At 37.6% G+C, this 19,363-nt stretch overlaps 1 protein-coding gene across 1 annotated transcript in view; it reads right to left on the bottom strand.

The window, feature by feature from the left end:
* Positions 1 to 19,363, bottom strand: part of LOC139106267 (G-protein coupled receptor Mth2-like) — a 147,025-nt gene that overhangs the window by 6,215 nt on the left and 121,447 nt on the right. The gene's annotated exons all lie outside the window — the stretch shown is intronic.

The following is a 19,363-nucleotide window of genomic DNA, read 5'->3' as shown; positions in this document are numbered from 1 at the left end:
AGATCAAAACGTTTCAGCTGAATACTTTAACTTTCGGGGTTTCTTCGTCTCCATTTCTCGCGATTCGTACGCTACAAAGGCTTGCCGACGACGAGGGCCATAGATTTCCAAGAGCGGCTAAGATTTTGAAATCCGATATGTACGTCGACGATTTATTGACAGGCGCGGATACAATCGAAGACGCGCGCACGATCCGAAATGAGATAATCGAACTATTAAAACTAGGCGGCTTTCCGATCAGACAATGGGCTTCCAATGAGCCGCGCATAATTAACGATTTATCGAATGAGGTTATACATAAAAATTTAACACTAGACGCGGATCATTCTTTAAAAACCTTGGGCGTTTCATGGAGCACACGTGAAGACGAAATATACTATACGGCTCGCGCTATAAATTCAACCAGGACGTTAACCAAAAGAATAATCTTATCAGAAATCGCAAAAATCTTCGACCCGATCGGTTTGTTAGGGCCCGTAGTGCTTTATGCAAAGAAATTAATACAAGACGTGTGGAAAGCTAGAACTCATTGGGATGAATCAGTTCCACAACATATCCATACGGAATGGTCGGAATTTACAAAACAATTAAATTCAATGCCTCGCGTATCGTTCGATCGTAAGATTTTAATAGAAAATCAGTGTAACATGCAACTCCACGGATTTTGTGACGCGAGTAACATCGGTTACGGGGCATGCTTTTATATGCGATCGACTAGCAAAGACGGTCAAACTATTAGCAAATTGATATGCTCTAAATCTCGGGTAGCTCCTTTAAAGACCCTTTCGATACCGCGGTTGGAATTATGTGGAGCCTTGTTATTATCTCGACTACTCACCGAGATTCGGAAGATGATAAGATTCACGCCTGATAAAATAGTTTTGTGGTGCGATTCTACAGTGACGTTGCACTGGATAAAAACGCCGCCGCATTCGCTTAAAACCTACATCGCGAATCGTGTCACGGAAATAACGGAGCGTACGAATTCAGCGGAATGGAGACACGTAAGATCAGAAGACAATCCCGCGGACGGGCTTTCGAGAGGGCAAATGCCCCGCGATTTCCGGAAGAATAAGATGTGGAATAGCGGACCTTCGTGGTTAATAAAGAGCGAAGACGATTGGCGCAATGAGAAATTACCTACCATAGAAATCCCAGAATTGAAATCGAACATATGTTTAATAACAACGACAAACGAGCCCGACATATTTCAGAAGTATTCGGAATTCTCGAAGTTGTGTCGGATCGTTGCATATTGCTTGCGTTTTAAATCCGGTTGCAAATATTCCGGGCCGCTGAACGTAACTGAAATCAATGAAGCAGAGACGCGGATTCTAAAGATTATTCAAAGGTTACATTTTCGGGACGATCTCATAACACTTAAAAATAAAGATTCACAGTATAAGGGTAGATTCCTCGCTTTGTCTCCGTTCTTAGATGAAAATGAGATAATTCGGGTTGGCGGAAGATTGCAGAGATCAAGCTTGCCATTCTCTCAAAAACATCCGGTGTTGCTTCCGAGCAAGTATCATATGACTGATAAAATAATAAGAGAAATACATGAGAAGCATTATCATTCCGGAATTCAAACCACCTTGTATATATTACGTGGCAAATTTTGGATTCTCGACGGACGGAACCAAGTGCGAAAGGTGATCCGAGCATGCGTTCGCTGCCATCGGTTTGTCGCCAACGCGATCGATTATAAGATGGGCAATCTTCCACCGCCTCGGGTACGCGAGACAATTCCATTCACAAATACAGGTGTAGATTTCTGCGGGCCTTTCTTCATTAAGGAGAAAAAATTCCGGAATCGAACTAAAATCAAGGTATATGTGTGCGTCTTCGTGTGCATGACAATTAAAGCGGTACATTTAGAAGTTGTGAGCGATTTAACGTCAGAAGGTTTCATAGCCGCCTTAAGACGATTCGTGGCTAGGCGCGGCATTCCGGAAAACATTTATTCCGATAATGGGACGAATTTCGTAGGCGCGAATAACAAATTAAAAGAATTATACGCATTAATAAATTCTGACGATCATAAGAACCTTCTGCATAAATACGCTTTGGAACATCGAATTAAATGGCACTTTATACCACCAGCGGCTCCCCATTTCGGCGGATTATGGGAAGCGACAGTAAAATTATTTAAGCATCACTTTAAAAGAGTTGTCGGCGACTTATTATTCACGTTCGAGGAGTTAAATACATTTACGGTTGAAATCGAGGGCATACTCAATTCGAGGCCGATCACGTCTATATCTAGCGATCCAAATGATACAATTGCTCTAACGCCTGCTCATTATTTTATTGGTAAAGCCTTGACTTCCCTTCCGGAAGGAAATTTGTTATCTTTTCCAGGCAACGCCTTGTCCGTTTGGCAACATATTGCGAAAGTGCGTCAGGATTTTTGGGCTCGCTGGAATTTAGAATATTTGAATGAGCTACAAAAACGCACGAAGTGGTTGAAAGATGGACCAAAAATAGACGTCGGAACAGTAGTTCTAATTAAAGAACGGAATACTCCCTGTTCCCAATGGATATTAGGAAAAATCACCAAACTACATCCTAGTGAGGATCAAGTCGTACGAGCCGCGACTATTCAAACTACGAACGGCGAATTGAAGAGAACGACTAAGTGCCTCTGTCCTTTGCCCATCGAAAAATAGAATTTGTTTTATTTCTTTGCTAATTGTAATTACAGCGTGCGAATAATAATTTAAGATATATACTGTACTATTCGAAATGTATAACTACACGACACGTCCGATATCACTTTATGTTGCGTTAAACCACAAATTATAATATTAATATTGATCGGTACCCTCTCAATGGGGGGAGAATGTTGCGTACGCAAATACAAATACATGAAATACATGACTACGTATCGTTAACACAAATTCAAGTCGTGCACGACAAGCGAGATTAAAGGAAGCACCGCTAAAAAACATGTAAAGATTTCGCCCGCCAAGGCGGCTTCTTTGTCGCGGCGGTTCGGCCGATCACACAGGGCCTTATCTTAAAAGCTTTCGAGAGGATCCGGAATATCAAAAGTAGCCGATATCGAATCAAAATAGTCCTGTGGGATAGCAATCACCAATCAGGAAGCTCTCCCACTTCTCAACTGTCCAAAACTTTGAGAGACGAAGTCTTTAGTTCAGTCTCGAACGATCCGCGATCCGAGCTTGACGAGCGAATCTTTAAGCGACAAAGTAATAGCGAGTGTTATCCTTAAAACGAAACATCACGACTCAGAGAAGTCTTTCCCTAGGCGTTATCGCGGGAAACCGTGATCCAGGAAAGCTTCTCCTAGGCGGTGTCGTGAGCCATCACGGCTCGGGAATTCAGATTTCCCTAAAACATTGTCGCGTGAAAATAACCGATCAACCGAATGCGGAAGTGATTGACAGCGCTTTATAAACTTTGATCAACTGTACATTAATAAACATATTATTAAACGAAAAAAGGTAATGTGAGTGTGAAACCATCATTCCATTCGACAAAATAATAGTGGTAAGTCTTATCCAGTAGAAATAATAAGTAAAAATAGTAATAAGAGAAACAACGAAGTCACGGGTTGAATAGTTAGTCATGTGTCACAATTGAATTCATAAACCCAAAAGTAAAAGTTGTGAAGAAGGTTTTGATACTTTTAAAAAAGAATTTAATTATTGAGAATATAATTAAATATTGAGAATATAATTATCTTTCATTCCTTTAAATAAGAAACTTAATGAATAATTGTAGAAAAGTGTGCATATAATAAACAAAATCTTAAATTTTTTAGAGCCACACTATTAGTTTATTTGATTGTCGATTTTAGCAACCAGTAAAAAAAAAATAAAATAATATTAACATTATAAACATAAAAGTAACACAACTTATTAATTGTTATACAATATTTTCATACATATACAAGGTGTCTGGTTTTGTAGATCACTCCTGAAATTTGTGGATATACAATAATAATTTAAAATGAAAAGTCATGTACAATTCTGTAAAATTCGTAACCGTTGTTGAAATAAAAATTAAAATGTCTAGCGTAAAAGCGACAAAGAAGCTGCGAGTGAGTGAGCGCAACAGGCGACGCACAGTGCGATCAAATTCCGAAAAGCTGACCAAAAATCGAAAAATTACATTTTTTTTTAAGTATTTTGAATTTTAGGGTTAACTAGACTGATGTTTGAACTGTGTAACAGTATACTTATAAGATATTTATTGTGTAGGGAAGACCGGGGCAAGTTGGCATACGGAGCAGGTTGGCCAACTGTAAATAACTTTTTTATTTTTTAAATAAAAGCAACGCCGTTGTTATTAGTTACATATAATTGTTTGAAAAACGCATGTTTTGATTTACAATCGTAAAGCAACATTCCCTGCGGTTACACGTAAATTTAAAATATTTCTTATATGTCACTCGGTCAATATAAATTTAGAAAAAATTGGATGACTTTTTTAAAAATAATAATTTGACATTTATACTTAATATAGGTTATAAAGAATGTTTTTTTTTATTTACAAATTTTTATTTTTTTTATTACAATTTTTAATATTATTGGCGTATTTTTGTAATTAAAGTATACCGTTGGGGCATGTTGGCCGATTTTTTTTGGGGCAAGTTGGCCGATCAAATAATAGATAGATAATTACATAGTTTAATATCTCATCAATATTTTTTATAGAACAAAATGGTTCGAAATTATGTAAGAAAGAATAATAGAGCTTCTACTCCTGCCGATGTCGTCTTTCGAGCTGTACATGCCATTAAATATAATCGAATTTCTGTAAATCAAACATCACATAATTTTGGGATTCCTATTCGAAGTCTTACAAGATATTGCTCGAAAATTTTTTTGGAAGATTTGGAAAAATGGCAAAGCAATTCTACTGAAACTGTTAGAATTGTAGCTGGATATTCTAAACATAAAAAGGTTAAAATAAATAAATAAATAAATAAATAAATAAATAATATATACTGTTACAGATATTTTCTGATAAACAAAAGAAAAATTTGCTTGATTATATTATAAAATGTGCAGATATTTATTTTGGTTTATCGCCTAAAAAAATTAGATAACTGGCCTTTAGCTATGCACAGTTTCTTAAATTAAATATGCCACAAAATTGGATCAATAATAAGTTAGCTGAGGTCGATTGGTTTACATTGTTCATGAAAAAATATAAATACAGTATTTCAATCAGAGTCCCAGAAGCTTCAAGCTTGGCCAGAGTTTCATCGTTCAATAGACATAATGTCAATTCTTTTTTTCAAAATTTGAAACTTGTTATGGAAAAAAATCAATTTACAGCATCAGATATTTGGAATGCTGATGAAACTGGCTTAACAACAGTACAGAAGCCCAATAAAGTTGTTGCTCATAAAGGTTTAAAACAAATTGGAAGAATAACATCTGCTGAACGTGGCACTCTAGTAACCCTAATGCTTGCGGTCTCAGCCACTGGAAACAGTACTCCACCATTTTTTATTTTTCCACGCAATAAATATCACTCTCATTTTTTAAATAATGCTCCTTTAGGAAGTGTGGGATGTGCTAATCCTTCAGGGTGGATGAAAGAAGACCATTTTTGTTTCTTTTTACAACACTTTGTTAAAAACGTTAAATGTTCAAAAGAAAAACCTGTTCTTCTGCTGTTAGATAATTATCAATCACATCTGTCCATAGAGGCAATTGATTATGCAAGAAATAATGGAATATGTATGCTATCATTTCCTCCCCATTGTACGCATAAACTTCAACCACTAGATAGAAGTGTATGTGGTCCTTTAAAGCATTATTATAACAGTTTTTATGATAACTGGATTACAAACAATCCTGGTAGAACCATGACAATTTATGATATTCCTGAGATCGTTAAATTAGCTTTGCCCTTGGCACTATCTTTGAAAAACATCGCAGCGGGCTTTAAAGCAACAGGAATTTGCCCATTTAATAATAATATTTTTAAAGAATCTAATTTTTTACCAGGATTTAATACAGATCGCCCCCTTTCAGAAGTTTCAAAACAACCAACATCTCAAAGTCCTAATATTGAAAGTGTAGAAAGAATGTGAACAATGTGAACCTATAACTGATAAACCAAAGACTTCCAGTTTAAATAATAGTAATTTAGAAACTTTAAAATTATTGCCTAAAGTTCAAAAAAGAAATCCTAAGCGAAAACAAAGGCGACAAAGGAAATCTGCTATATTAACAAATTCTCCAGTGAGAAATAAATTAGCAGAGGAAAAACAACAAATTATTAAAGCGCAAAATAAGAAAAGAAAGCTGAGACCTTAGGCCACGAATATTTTATTCGGGGTTTAGCAACCGCGCCGCGATCTCAGTTTAAACAAGCGCGGTCCTCCCCGAATTATCAACACCATGTAGCGCGGACTGACCAACCGCCCGCAGCCGGTAACACGTGCCGACCAACCGCCCACGCCGCGCACCGCTACCATCGGCTCGGGAAGGGGTTTTCCCCTCCCTCGAGCCAACGGCTATATAAGCCGGTCCGAGCGCGAGAGAAGCACCTTTTCCTCGCTGGAGAGCACTCCAGCAACCTTCCCACCAGGACTTGGGTGCTTCCAAGTCTTCCTCGACCGGGCTTATCCGGCTCTCGAAACCCCATCGCTACCGCTAGGACTCGGGCGCTCCCGAGCCTTCCTCGACCGGGCTCACCCGGCCTTCGACACCGCTGCCTCCAGGACTCGGGCGCTCCCGAGCCTTCCTGTGGCTGGACTCTCCCGGCCTCCTACACCGCTGCCTCCAGGACTCGGGCGCTCCCGAGCCCTCCTTCGACCGGGCTCTTTCGGTCTCTGACTACACTGCCTCCCGGACTCGGGCGCTCCCGAGCCTTCCTTCGGTCGGGCCCACCCGGTTCCGGACCCTTTGACAAGTTTGTACACTGCGCCGATAATCCGCGACCGCGAAACTCTGTCCGTTTGACACGGCCGGACGGCCATTCTGTACTTTGCACTACCGACTCGCGACCGCGGAACTTTGTCCGTGCGGCACGGCCTGGACGGCCATTACTGAAACTGTAATATCGACCCGCGACCGCGGAACTCTGAACGTGCGGCCGGCCTGTAAGGCCCGTTTTGTACTCAACGATAGGAAATTACTTCCCTGGCCTGGTCGGCCCGACTACCCACAGCGCGGGTTCTATTCTCTTTGTGTAAACCAGTTTTTCAAGTCTTTATATCTATTAAAATTTATATTTTTTTTCTTTGTAAATATCATTATTAAATTTCTGTTATCTTTTCTGGTAAAATAAATTACTTTTATTTTTGCGTTCACTCAAGTCTCGGTCATTCCACTCGTACCTCAAAACCCGACGAGCTATATCGCGAAGGGTACCACGAATGTTTCAAAGCTGAAAGATAATACTCACGAAACCAAAGATAAAAATAAAAAACCAAAAAAGAAAAAAACTGAAAAACTAAAAAAAAATTTAAACTTAATGTTTAATGTTAAATGTTAAAATGTTTAATGTTTAATGTTTTAATGTTAATGTTATCAATTTAATGTTTAATGTTTAATGTTTTAATGTTTAATGTTTTTAATAACTTAATGTTTTTTATAATTAATAAAAATATATACGTATAAAGTTCTCCAGTTACTTTTCCAGTTACTTTTCTCCAGTTATATTTTTCATTAAATATCAAGAATATCGTTATTTCTTGTGTTTCATTTAAAAATTCATTTTTATTATTATCGACCAACTTACCCCAGACGCATGGCCCCGCATACGGAGCAGGTTGGCTAACAAAAGTGTGATTGAAGAATCACTTTAAACTTTTTTGTAATTTATTTTACAGGTTTTCAAAAAATCTTGAGTTTTTTTTAAATGGAGTACTCTGATAAAACATTGAAGTTTTTTTTATTAACTTTATGTCTTTAAAAAAAAAAAAAATGTGAAAAGTAGGTCTACTTGCCCCGGTCTCCCCTACTTTGCAATTACAATCTAGGTGAAAAGTAACCTTCGCATGAGTAACACATGGAGCACACAACGCAGATAAAACGATATATTTGCAAAAATTCATAAAGAATCAAAGAAAACAGATTTTTTTAATTTGCGAAATAGAGTCTACTCTTAAAAGTAAGTAAAATATTATTGTATATTACACAACAAATAATAATGATCTATAAATTAATTATACTGTAACAACATTTTGAATAAAAAATAATAAGAAATTACACGCTAACGTTTTAAAAAATTAGGGAAAAAGTTATGTTGCACCGCGGCCGGTGCACGGGATCTGACCTATGGGATTAAACGAATTCGTGGCAAGCATCCGTAAAAATTTCGAATAAAGTGCGTATTTTAAGTAAAGTGTTCAAGTATTTATTTATCTACAGTCACTCCCGGTTGGTATCCGTTTACAACAGTATCGTCGCGGACTGAGATATCGTCTGACGCGTACTGGTTAGGGTTACGTGCTACTGAATCGTGCATTTTGACTGATCCGTGCGGGCTGTCAGCTCGCGCGTTATATTGGCGACTGTTGCTACGGTGAATTGCAATAGTCAGCCGATTTTCGCGACGGAAGACGACCGTTCTTGAGTGCCTTCCGCTTCGCAATGCGTCTTGCAAAAGTGCAAATCATAGGTGTTTGGCAAATTCCACAAGATTGGACAATCTGTTATGCTCCGGTTGTTAACTCGGACGCACAAAGAATCCATCAAGCCCTTGTTGCTAGAAGTTGAGTTACAACAGTTAGTTATTCTACAGTGTTCCACGACGAAACATGGTAAACAATGGCCTGTATTCTAAGCTCACTTTTAGAGGGGCTTTTATAAAGGCGCCTCTAAATATGTGACCAACTTTAGAGGCGCGCTGCTAAAGTCGCTCGTATTCTACCCACACATTTAGAGGCACCTTTAAGATAGAGGTACATTTATGTGTACCATGTTATCTATCTTAATTATTTTGCGTTCAATGCCGCAAACTAGTGTATTGCGAATAATGCGCCAAGTTAAATGTGATATTTATGATCAGTCTGTTGTGTTCTGTTGTTGCTGCAAGTACGAAGCAAGTTTATAAGCAAAGTAAGTATGTGTAAATGAAACAACTATAATAATCGTTTAAGTGCTATAAATGATCGCAAACAGTTTTAATATTTTATACCGAATATTGTTAATAATGTTAATAATAATGTACATCGCGATATTGTAAAATGGTAATACAATCTTTTTTTATTACAAGTTATTTTCCGCGGAATCACAATCGATGTACCGTGTTGTCTGATTTTATTTTGAAAGTTTTTTTTACACGACTCGTCGTCTTCCCGAGTACGCGGGTATAAAACGTATTCAAAAGAAACATCACGTGTTGGTCACGTAGATCGCCGATCGGACGAACGAAATAAATAAGGCTTTATATAAATGTACGCGGTGTCTAATTTATCCGCTTTCTACAATATCATTTTTACAATTATTCTAGCACTTAAACGATTAAAAAAGGTAATAATCTGAAAAAATAATATTTAATTAAAACGTATTTTATGTTTTAGATGGCTGAAAAACAGAAAAAAAGAGAGAACTTTACGCAAGAAGCAAAAACAAAAATTTTACAATTTGTAAAGGATAATGCAACGATTATGGAGGATAAAAGCAGCAACGCCAAAGTTCAAAATGCGAAGATACAAAAATGGAAGAAATTAGGCGAATTAATGAGAGCAACAGGATCGGCAAGAAGTTGGAAGGAATTACGATCTGCCTATCAGCGCTGGAAAGTAGCAGCAAAAAAATCAATAAGTGCATACAAGAAGCACTTAAAGGGCACTGGCGGTGGAACATCCGTTTCAACGCCCTCAGAGACAGATCACGCTATCTGCGATATCTGTCTTGAGGACTTTGAAATGGATCAAAACATCCACGACAGTAATGGCCAAGTTTTATATAAAAATAATAAAATATGATATATAAATATATGACACTAATAATATAATAATATTTGTTACAGAGAAGCAGCGGTCCAACAATTACCGAAGAGTTTTGGGATGAAGAGTTAATATTGGACCCTACTACTGGGTAAAGTATATTTAAGATAAATTTTATAATTTTATCACTATTAATAAAAGTTTTTATTATTTTATTATTTATTACTTGTTTCAGATCTTTCATCCTTCTGGAGACGCTTAAAAATACGCAGTCATCAACATTGGGAACTCAGGAGCAGCCGGGTCCCTTTACCACGATTCTGGAAGAGACACCAACAAGGACAACAACACCGTCCTTGTTGGCTATTAACCCACCGGCTGCCAAAAAAAAGAAGAAAGAGATGACTGCGTACGAGGAAGCATTATTCGCACTCCAGAAGGAAAAACACGATAAGGCATGGAGTACATGAAAGTCGAACACGAAACAAAGATTGCTCTTCTTTTGGCAGAACAAAAACAAAAAAAAGAGTTACACGATTTAGAAATGAAAGAATTAATGTTACGTATAAAAAAATTTTAAAGTGAATAATTCGGTATCAAAATTTATAAGCATGTACATAACAAATTTAATGTTTCGTGGTCAACTTTCTTTTGTACTTCCCCTTTAAAATTTTGATTGTTTATTTTTGCTGCCACTTTCCAACGATGATAGGCAGATCGTAATTCCTCCCAACTTCTTACCGATCTTGTTGCTCTCATTAATTCGCCTAATTCCTTCCATTTTTGTTTCTTCGCATTTTGAGCTTTGGCGTTGCTGCTTTTATCCTCCATAATCGTTGTATTATCCTTTATGAATTGTAAAATTTTTGTTTTCTCCTCTTGCGTAAAGTTTATTATAAAATATATTATAATGTTATTTTTTTTATTTATTATATTTTATATAGTTTTTTTGTATATTTTTATAAAATTATTAAAATAAATATAACTAATAATTTAAAATTTAATAATGTATTTTATTTAAAACCAAATTTTTATTCGGGAAGTAAATGCATTACATAATTGCGAATCAAGAGTTTTTCGGGATAGAATAAATCCGTTTGAACTTTACAATGAACGAGAATTTCGACAGAGATACCGGTTGTACAATAAATATTTTATAAGCTCGGAAAAGGGGAGGGCTATTGCCGAATTTTCATTTTTCCGAAACTCAAAACTTTCATTTGCCGAGCCTGTTCCTCCACTTTTCCTGTTTTACAATTATTGGGTACTTGCGTTCATCTCTTCTCTGTTTCTTAAATTTCTAAGTTTTCGCCCTTAGTTTCTAGATTTTGGTGAGGAGTTCCCGATATCCATTGGTTTTCGAAATAAATGTTTATAAGAAGCTCCGCCTTAGCGAGTCATCCCTTTCGAACCTTCCAGAATGTTGTTAACATTTTTAGAAAAACGGCTAGAAAACTTTTACTATCGGCATGACATATTGTGTTGCCTGAATTTTATTGCTTTTGTCCGTACGACACATTCCGGTAATTACGGGACTCTCGCGCCCTTGGTTTTTCTAAGGCTTAGGATCCACTGTGCAATTACATTTTTAAAAAAAGTTATTTTTTCTTCTTAAAGCCTTTTTCTACGGTGGACATTTTAATAAAAGTTTGAAATATTTACGGGTCTTTAAGTTTGATTTCTTTTTCATGTCCAGACAAGTTTTTTTTATCTGGGTCTCGTTGGCGCCCGTTTACAATTTGTTATATGTTTTTTATATGTTTTCTCGCAATATGCAGTACCGGATATTTTTAGCTTTAAGAATTGTCTTTCTGAAAGGTTCTAAAAGGTTCTAAAAAGGTTCTAAAAAGGTTCTAAAAAAGGTCTTCTCTTTGTGCTTCAATGGAGTACGATATACCTCCCCTTAACTACATTTTCTAATATGTGTCGAAAAAAAGAGATGTGGAGTAGGAGACGTAACATTGAGGTAAATTTTAGAAAAGATTTTAAAAGCAAGTAAAAAAGAAAAAAATTTTGAAATGCACAATACAATTGAAGTTTGTAATAATTCTAAAACATAATGTATATATAAAGATTTTAAATATAAAAAATTTTTAATAATTACTAATGTAAAAATGTAATAATAAAGTTAATCAAAGTACCTGACATAACTTTGAAAAGGTTTCTGATGGGAATAATTATATTTTTTTTTGTATTATGTAGAAAAAACAGAATTATTCAAATCATAACTTTTTCAAAGTTTTATAATAGGGATACTCAAATGGCACAAATAGATTGGTTAGAGGTAACTTAAAGATATCTAAACAGACAATAAGATGCTCATACAGTATATAAACTCAAAAAATGTTTTGAAAACACTCTAAAAGAATATTAGACGATAGAATATTCAATAATAGATTTGAGATATTCTTTAAATTTATTTAAGATATGTAGTTTTTTAAACGTCCTTAAATTATATTTTAGTTATTCTTTAGATGTGCTATTTGGGTAATTATTTAATTAAGTGTTAATAAAAACCTGCAAGTATTTAGGAGCAACTATTTGTTTCTTCAAAAATTCTTTTTTGTATTTACTTAAAATATTAATTTTTTTTTCTTTTTTAAAATTTTGTTGTCGTATGCCATTTCTTATGCGTTTTTGACATTGACAAAATCTAATAAATCTCTCCCAAGATTCATTGAAAACAAAGTCCTTACGTAAAACCCAATCGGTTTTGTAATTATTGCAAAATTTTATTTTTTTATTACAATTATTTTCACCAGAAATTTTTCTGAAAAAAATACAAATTATAATATTTAGTACGTAGCAGATATTTTTCTTACAAAACAATTATATAGACATTTATGTATTGTCACGACATTGCCTCTCCTCCTCGCGGAGGAGAGTCGCGAACAAAAGAGACGGCCGTGCACGGACGGAAAATCCGTGCACCGTCATGACACGAGGGGTAAGGAGGGAGGAGGGGTCGCGGTACCTCGGCCGTATCCCGGCGCGGGACGGCGTAAGCCGATAACGCGATAGTTTTGGGCGCCAGGCACGGGTCCAGCCGTGTCGATTCTATTCACGAATGTCTTGTTCTCTTAATAATTCACAGCAAACTCAGACGGCCGTCACGCCCGGGGGCTAGCTCATCCGAACGGAGAGGAGCGGGGTATTACAGACGGAATTTTCGGACAGACGGAGACGACGACACAAAATAAAGGTTACGCGACACCCCAAAAATCCAGTGAACAAACACGCCGTTTATTACAAAAAAATGACAAAGAAAAAGAATGCAATTGAATCATAAAGGAAAGAAGATAGACGCGATCGAGCGCCGCGATACTACCCTGATCAAATCGTCGATTGAATCATACCAAAATCGCTAACAATTAATTCATTTAGAGCTCGCGTTTTCTTAACTATCCCGCGTCGGCCCTGACTGTTTTGGTGCCACGCGTCTCCCGTGCACGCGGCGTATCTCCGCGGGACACCACAACACAACAGAATGTACGCGTAAGATCGCCTGTCGTAAACGATATCGCGGGATCTCTTTCCCGACCTCGCCCGCTGCCGAGGGCTCTCCGTGTGGACCCGACGTACGAAAGCCTCACCAATAATCAAATCAATCAGCGCAAATAAACCGTCCTAGAGTTTCTCGCTGGGTCCAACCACCGGCTTTTAGACGCCCGTCGGCTGCCGCTCTCGAACGTTACGTCCTTGCCTCGCGACAAGGGTCCACCAAAATAATCTAACGGGCCCGCGTGCCCGTTTTACGTGGCCGGGTATCGTCTAAATCCGCGTTGGTCTCTCCGGGAGACGGAGGGCTGTACAATATGATAATTCCGCAATGGGGGTGGAAGATCTCACCGAATAAGCACGTCCTGACCCTTAAGTCGTCCTCGCTCTCTCTTGCACCCTCTCTCTCGCTCTCGCTCGCCCCAGTTGTCTCGGCTCACTCTCGCTATCGTTCGCTAGTTCTCGCCTATCGTCTGTCTATTACGCCGGTCTACACGGAAGATAGCGAGGACCGTGCGAATTTTCGGTACGAGGCCCGGCGTATCCCCACTCTCGCGCCTCGCGGATTTTTCCGCGCTACGTTGCCGATTTCCCGCGGAAGCCGCTGCCCTCACAGAGCCCTATCGGTATTAGCCGGTTGGCGCGGGTTTCGGATAGTCCGTTGTCGCAACAATTCCCCCGTAGGTTGTTTTCGGCGTTGAAAGGTGTAGGCGACAAGCCTCCTCCACGGCTCTCGGGATGGGTGGCCTCCCATCCCGGGCCCGTATCCGGTCACCCTTTCTTCCGGAAGTTTGCGCCTCCGCCTATGGTCCGCTCCTTTCGCTCCTCCCGCGGCGAGGACGGTCGGTACTCTCGATAACATACGACAGCAACAGAATCCAGCACCGCGATCGTTAATTACCGCCTCAAAACCAAATACGGACCCTCCAGAGATTCCCGCGCTCCTTTCCGCTTTCTACGCTATTGCGGCTCGTCCAGCGCCGCTGCGTTTGTGACGGCCGCGGGAAGCTGTGACGAAGCAGCCAAAGCCGCCACGTCACAGTATATATGTGGCGGATCCCTCCGACGTCACACGCCGGATGACGCCACCTCATACTTTACCGGCCGTCCGGAAGAGGAAACAAATTTTAATCCCGCGGCCTTTCTTTTAATATTAGTTACTTCATGGTCATAGTCCGACATCAGCTTTTGTCTCGGGACTTCCCCGGTTGATTACGGTTAATCTCCCGGGACTCTCCCGATTTACTTTCTTTAGACAATAGCTCTGTAGGCTCGTTGCGTCAGTCGAGCCCTCAGAGTCCCTCCGAGTTTCAGAGCGAGCGCATCGCTGAGCTGTAGTCTTCCACGACACTTTATACTTTATTCTGTCGATCGCGTTCTAGTTTGTGCATCGAGTGCATACGTGCGAATTACTCTGCGTGCCCAAGCCTGGTCAGGCCTTTTGCGAATCACGAACTGCAAACTGCGAATCACGAACTGCGAACTGCGAATCACGAACTGCGAACCGCAAACTGCGAACTGCGAGTTCCTTGCGTCTGCTGCTGACAGCATCCTTCCGCCGCTGCGGAATACAGATAAGTCGACGCGGTCTATACCGACCCGCTTTTATTTTCTCAAATGAGAAGACTACTTCTCTTTATTATTTGTATGTTACTTTTTATTGTGTTTATTATCGCGTGTTATTATCTTTACTTATTTGTTAAATATATTTGATTGTTAATTGTGATCTGTCAAGTGTTTGCCTTTCTGTCCTAACTTGTGACTCCCTTACTCTGCGCGACTTGTAGCGCCGGCTGGACACCGTCAACGTCCACATATATACCTTTATAGGTATGCGCCTATGCATGCAATCCCGCGCCTATGTTCGGACCTGCGCATACGGACCAGCGTCTCCGTGCCTCTGCGCCGTCTCCCCTCACGCGCATCGCGTAAAATATGCGAGCCTACATTTTTCCCCTTCAATGTTTTAGATATTTTCTTTCTTGAGAAAACTAGTAGTGTTAAGACCAGTGAGAGTCTGACAACACATATCGTCAGACACCTTAGTTCCCGGCTAGCGGTATTTATCTCTCGGTGATTAACGAGACAAACTATTGTAACATTTAAGTTAATTAAAGTTTGAATTGAAAGAGTTAATTCTTAAATTGTAATCGGCTCTAAATTATCAACGAAACCAGCGTATCGGCGGATAATCCATAGGGCACCTCGATCATCCCCACACCTTTTATTATTGTTTTTAGCATCATTGTCATTAACATGTCCATTAGCATCATCTATACGTTTACTTGAATTTTCAACACTATAAAATATATTTGTTTTAACATATTTTTGAAAATTTAAAAAAAACTTGAAAAATGTATTAATTTTTGATTGTACTTTTTATCTATAACATCACATAAAACTTCATAATTATTTGTATTTACTGAATTATATAATAAAATGTTTTCTCGTTGTACAGACTTTGGTACAGCATCTGGACGTAAACGTCTTTTTTTTGTATATTCCAGAATTTTTGTATATTCCAGATTATTATAAAAAGAATTATTATCAAAATGTTCGTCGCAAATCTTAGCAGATTTAGCAACTGAGGATAGTCCAAGAATATCGATCCATTTATTTTTTAAAATAATAATCGAAGGAAATTTAAATAAACATAAATAAAAGAACAAAATATAATAGTACAAAAAATTTTATAAATATAATTAATAATAAAAAAACTTACTTGTGAAAACTGCGATCTTTATACAGGGTGTCTCAGACCAACGTCATTTTTTTTTTAATGGTAGGTAGAACTCGTCGAAATAAGACGTAAAGTCTTATATCATTTTTCAAAATTCGCAACCGTTAACGAAATATCAATTAAAATGTAAACGTGTGCAAACGACAAGAAAGCGCAGTCTGAGCGAGCGCGCGATAGACGGCGGCGAGTATCGCTTAAAAAGGGAATAGGCGAAACTAGCGCGTAGCGAGCGAGACAAAGAGACAACGCGCGTTGTCGTTTTATTTTGCTCGCGTGTCGTCGCATTGTCTCGCTCGCGCGTTGTCTCCTTGTCTCGCTCGCTACGCGCTAGTTCCGCTCATTCTCTTTAAGCGATACTCGCCGCCGTCTATCGCGCGCTCGCTCAGTCTGCGGTTCCTTGTCGCTCGCACACGTTTACATTTTAATTGATATCTCGTTAACGGTTGCAAATTTTGAAAAATGAAATAAGACTTTTCGTCTTATTTCGACGAGTTCTACCTACCATTAAAAAAAAGTGACGTTGGTCTGGGACACCCTTTATAATAGATCCATTACTTCTATTTTGCAAATTATGCAGGTTTGAACCATATTTGAATAAAACTTAACTTCTCTTTGATTTAACCTTACTTCTATTTGCTCAGAGAGAGAAAAAAAACAAACAACAAAAAAGAAAGGACAAACACACTTAATTATAATCCGGGTATTTCAATAGAAATAATTGAACACATATAAAATATGGTGAAAGCTCAATTAGAAAAACAGAATAAAAAAATTAATATTTAATTTAACATTCGATGAAATGCATATCAAAAAAGGAGTGAGCTGAAATAAAAATATTAACAAATGAGTGGAAATGGTTGATACAGGTGATCATTTACCAAAACACAATGAAAATGCAATAATAGCAACAAAAGTTTTAGTTTTTATGGTTGTAAATATTAATGAACATTTTAAAGCACCAATTGCATACTATCTCATAAATTCTTTAAACGGACATGAAAAATCAATACTTTTAAAAGATGTATTAATTAAACTTAATGAAAAAGGTATCGACTATATAAAAATTCGCACAGTTCATGCAGAAAGCTACAAATGTGCTAGAAGTAGAGATAATTCTGAAAAACGGATTTGAAAAGACAGGGCTCCATCTCTTTTCGTCGGATGGAATTAATTATGAAAAATATTTTAAAAAATTAGTAGAATACTCAACAACAGATCCTCAAATTACTCAAAGCGACAGAACTGAAAGAGAAAATCACTTAAAATTTTTTTAGAATAATATCGAAAAGGAGGTATTGCAAATGTTCAAGGACGTCGGAGAAGAGGCCGAATGGACTGGTGAAATCACACAAACAAACCTATTTTATTTCTGGAAAAAAATTAAGAATTCGATAAAAGCCTGTGAAGAGAAAGAGAAAGAAAGAAAAGATAAAGATTAAGAGCATGAGAAGAATAAAACACTGATTTCTGTTGAAGATTTACCAGTCTTTATTGCAGTCTCCGACGACAATGCGTCTATTTCCAATGATTTTGATCCACAAACAAATATAACTTTTTACAAAGTTAGCCCATGCGGAGAGTTAACGTAGATGGAATCACCGCAAAAAACGCCTCCTCCAAATTTGCTGCCAAAAACACTTCCGAATTCGCCGCCAAAAACACTTCCGAATTTGTCGCAAAAAACACCTCCGAATTCTTTGTCAAAAACAGATCCGAATTTGCCGCCAAAAACGCTTACAAAATCGCAAAGTAACGTTACCTTAAATGTTCCATCGCTATTCAGAAAAGTATTATTTTGGCCTTCGCAAAATAAAGAACAAATAAAAAAACGAAAAGATAAAGAGAAGCTACCAACAGTAGTTACATCCGATGCATGGAAACAATATTATGAGGCAAAAGCAGAAAAAAAACGTAAAGAAGAGGGAAAAAAGGAAGCGAATTGAGCAGAACGATTAAGAAAAGCAAAACTTAAAAAAGAACAACAAAAATAGCAAAAACGTTAAGAAAAATGAAAAAAGAACAGGTAGAAATTATGAATAAAAGAAAGAAACTTGAAAAAGAAGAGGCAAGAGAAGCAAAAAAAAATAAGAAAAATGAAAAAAGAGCAGGTCAAAATTACGAATAAAAGAAAGAAACTTGAAAAGGAAAAGTCAAGAGAAGCTAAAAAAATAAAAAAAGATGTAATAAAACTGTAATAAAGATGTAATAAATAAAAAGATGTAATAAAAAATGTAATAAAACTGTATAAAACTGTTCCTATTATGGTAATTATTATTACTTATTATGTTTTTATTATATTTACTGTTTCTATTATGTTAACAAAATGTAATTATATGAATTAATTAAATATTTATTACTGTTAAAATTATAATAAAGGCCAAGTTTATCCTTTTCGATTATGACATTTCGAAGTGTCAGAAACTGAATAATCGTGGCATCAGAAAGTACCGCGTAAGTGTCAGAAACTGCATACTCGTTAGTGTCAGAATCTGCAATAGAGCGCTTCATAAGTGTCAGAAGCTCATGCAATAAAAACCATTAATAAAATAATTATTTATTTTAAAAATCTAAATAATTAAACTAAGGGTAAATCTCACTAAAAAATATTTAATACATGTTGTTCAAAGATTTAAATTAATTAATTAGTTATGTTACCGCCGCGGGGGCAGCACCTCGTGGCCAATCGTCGGCGACGGATCGATATCGATCCGTCGTTCGATTATCGCCTCCGATTCTCGAAAGCGTTGCCGGCTCAAAACTTCATTGTTCGTCTAGCTGTGCCAAGCATCACCTCGTGTGCAACAACGTGCAGTGTGCTTTTCTCGAAATTATTACTCATCGTGCTACTCATTATTAAACTCAACGTTTTGTCTCCAGTACAACTCATCCAGATCATCCTCGCCGTGTGCAACACGCCAAGAATCATCTGGAAGACATCATTCTGCAGCACGAGACGTGTTGAACCTCGTGCTCAGTAGCTCATCAGATCTCGCAGCGTGTGGTCTCACGATTAATACAATTGTGACTCTGTTCAACTCAATGCGGGCTCTCAAAGACATTTAGACAGACAGATATCGATTTACGGAAAAACTCACGCGTGCAACTCATTTGTTAAACTCAGTGCGGATGTTCGGGAAGCGAAATAAGCCCGAAAATTAAATAGAATTATAATTTAAAAGTGTAACGTAATTGACCACAAGCGAACTTAATTGTTTAAAATAGCAAGAAACAATAACACGACG

Source organism: Cardiocondyla obscurior, linkage group LG10 (genome assembly GCF_019399895.1).
Source record: "Cardiocondyla obscurior isolate alpha-2009 linkage group LG10, Cobs3.1, whole genome shotgun sequence".
NCBI lineage: Eukaryota > Metazoa > Arthropoda > Insecta > Hymenoptera > Formicidae > Cardiocondyla > Cardiocondyla obscurior.
The sequence above is the reverse complement of the archived record's forward strand: the minus strand, read 5'-3'. Positions and strand labels throughout refer to the sequence as shown.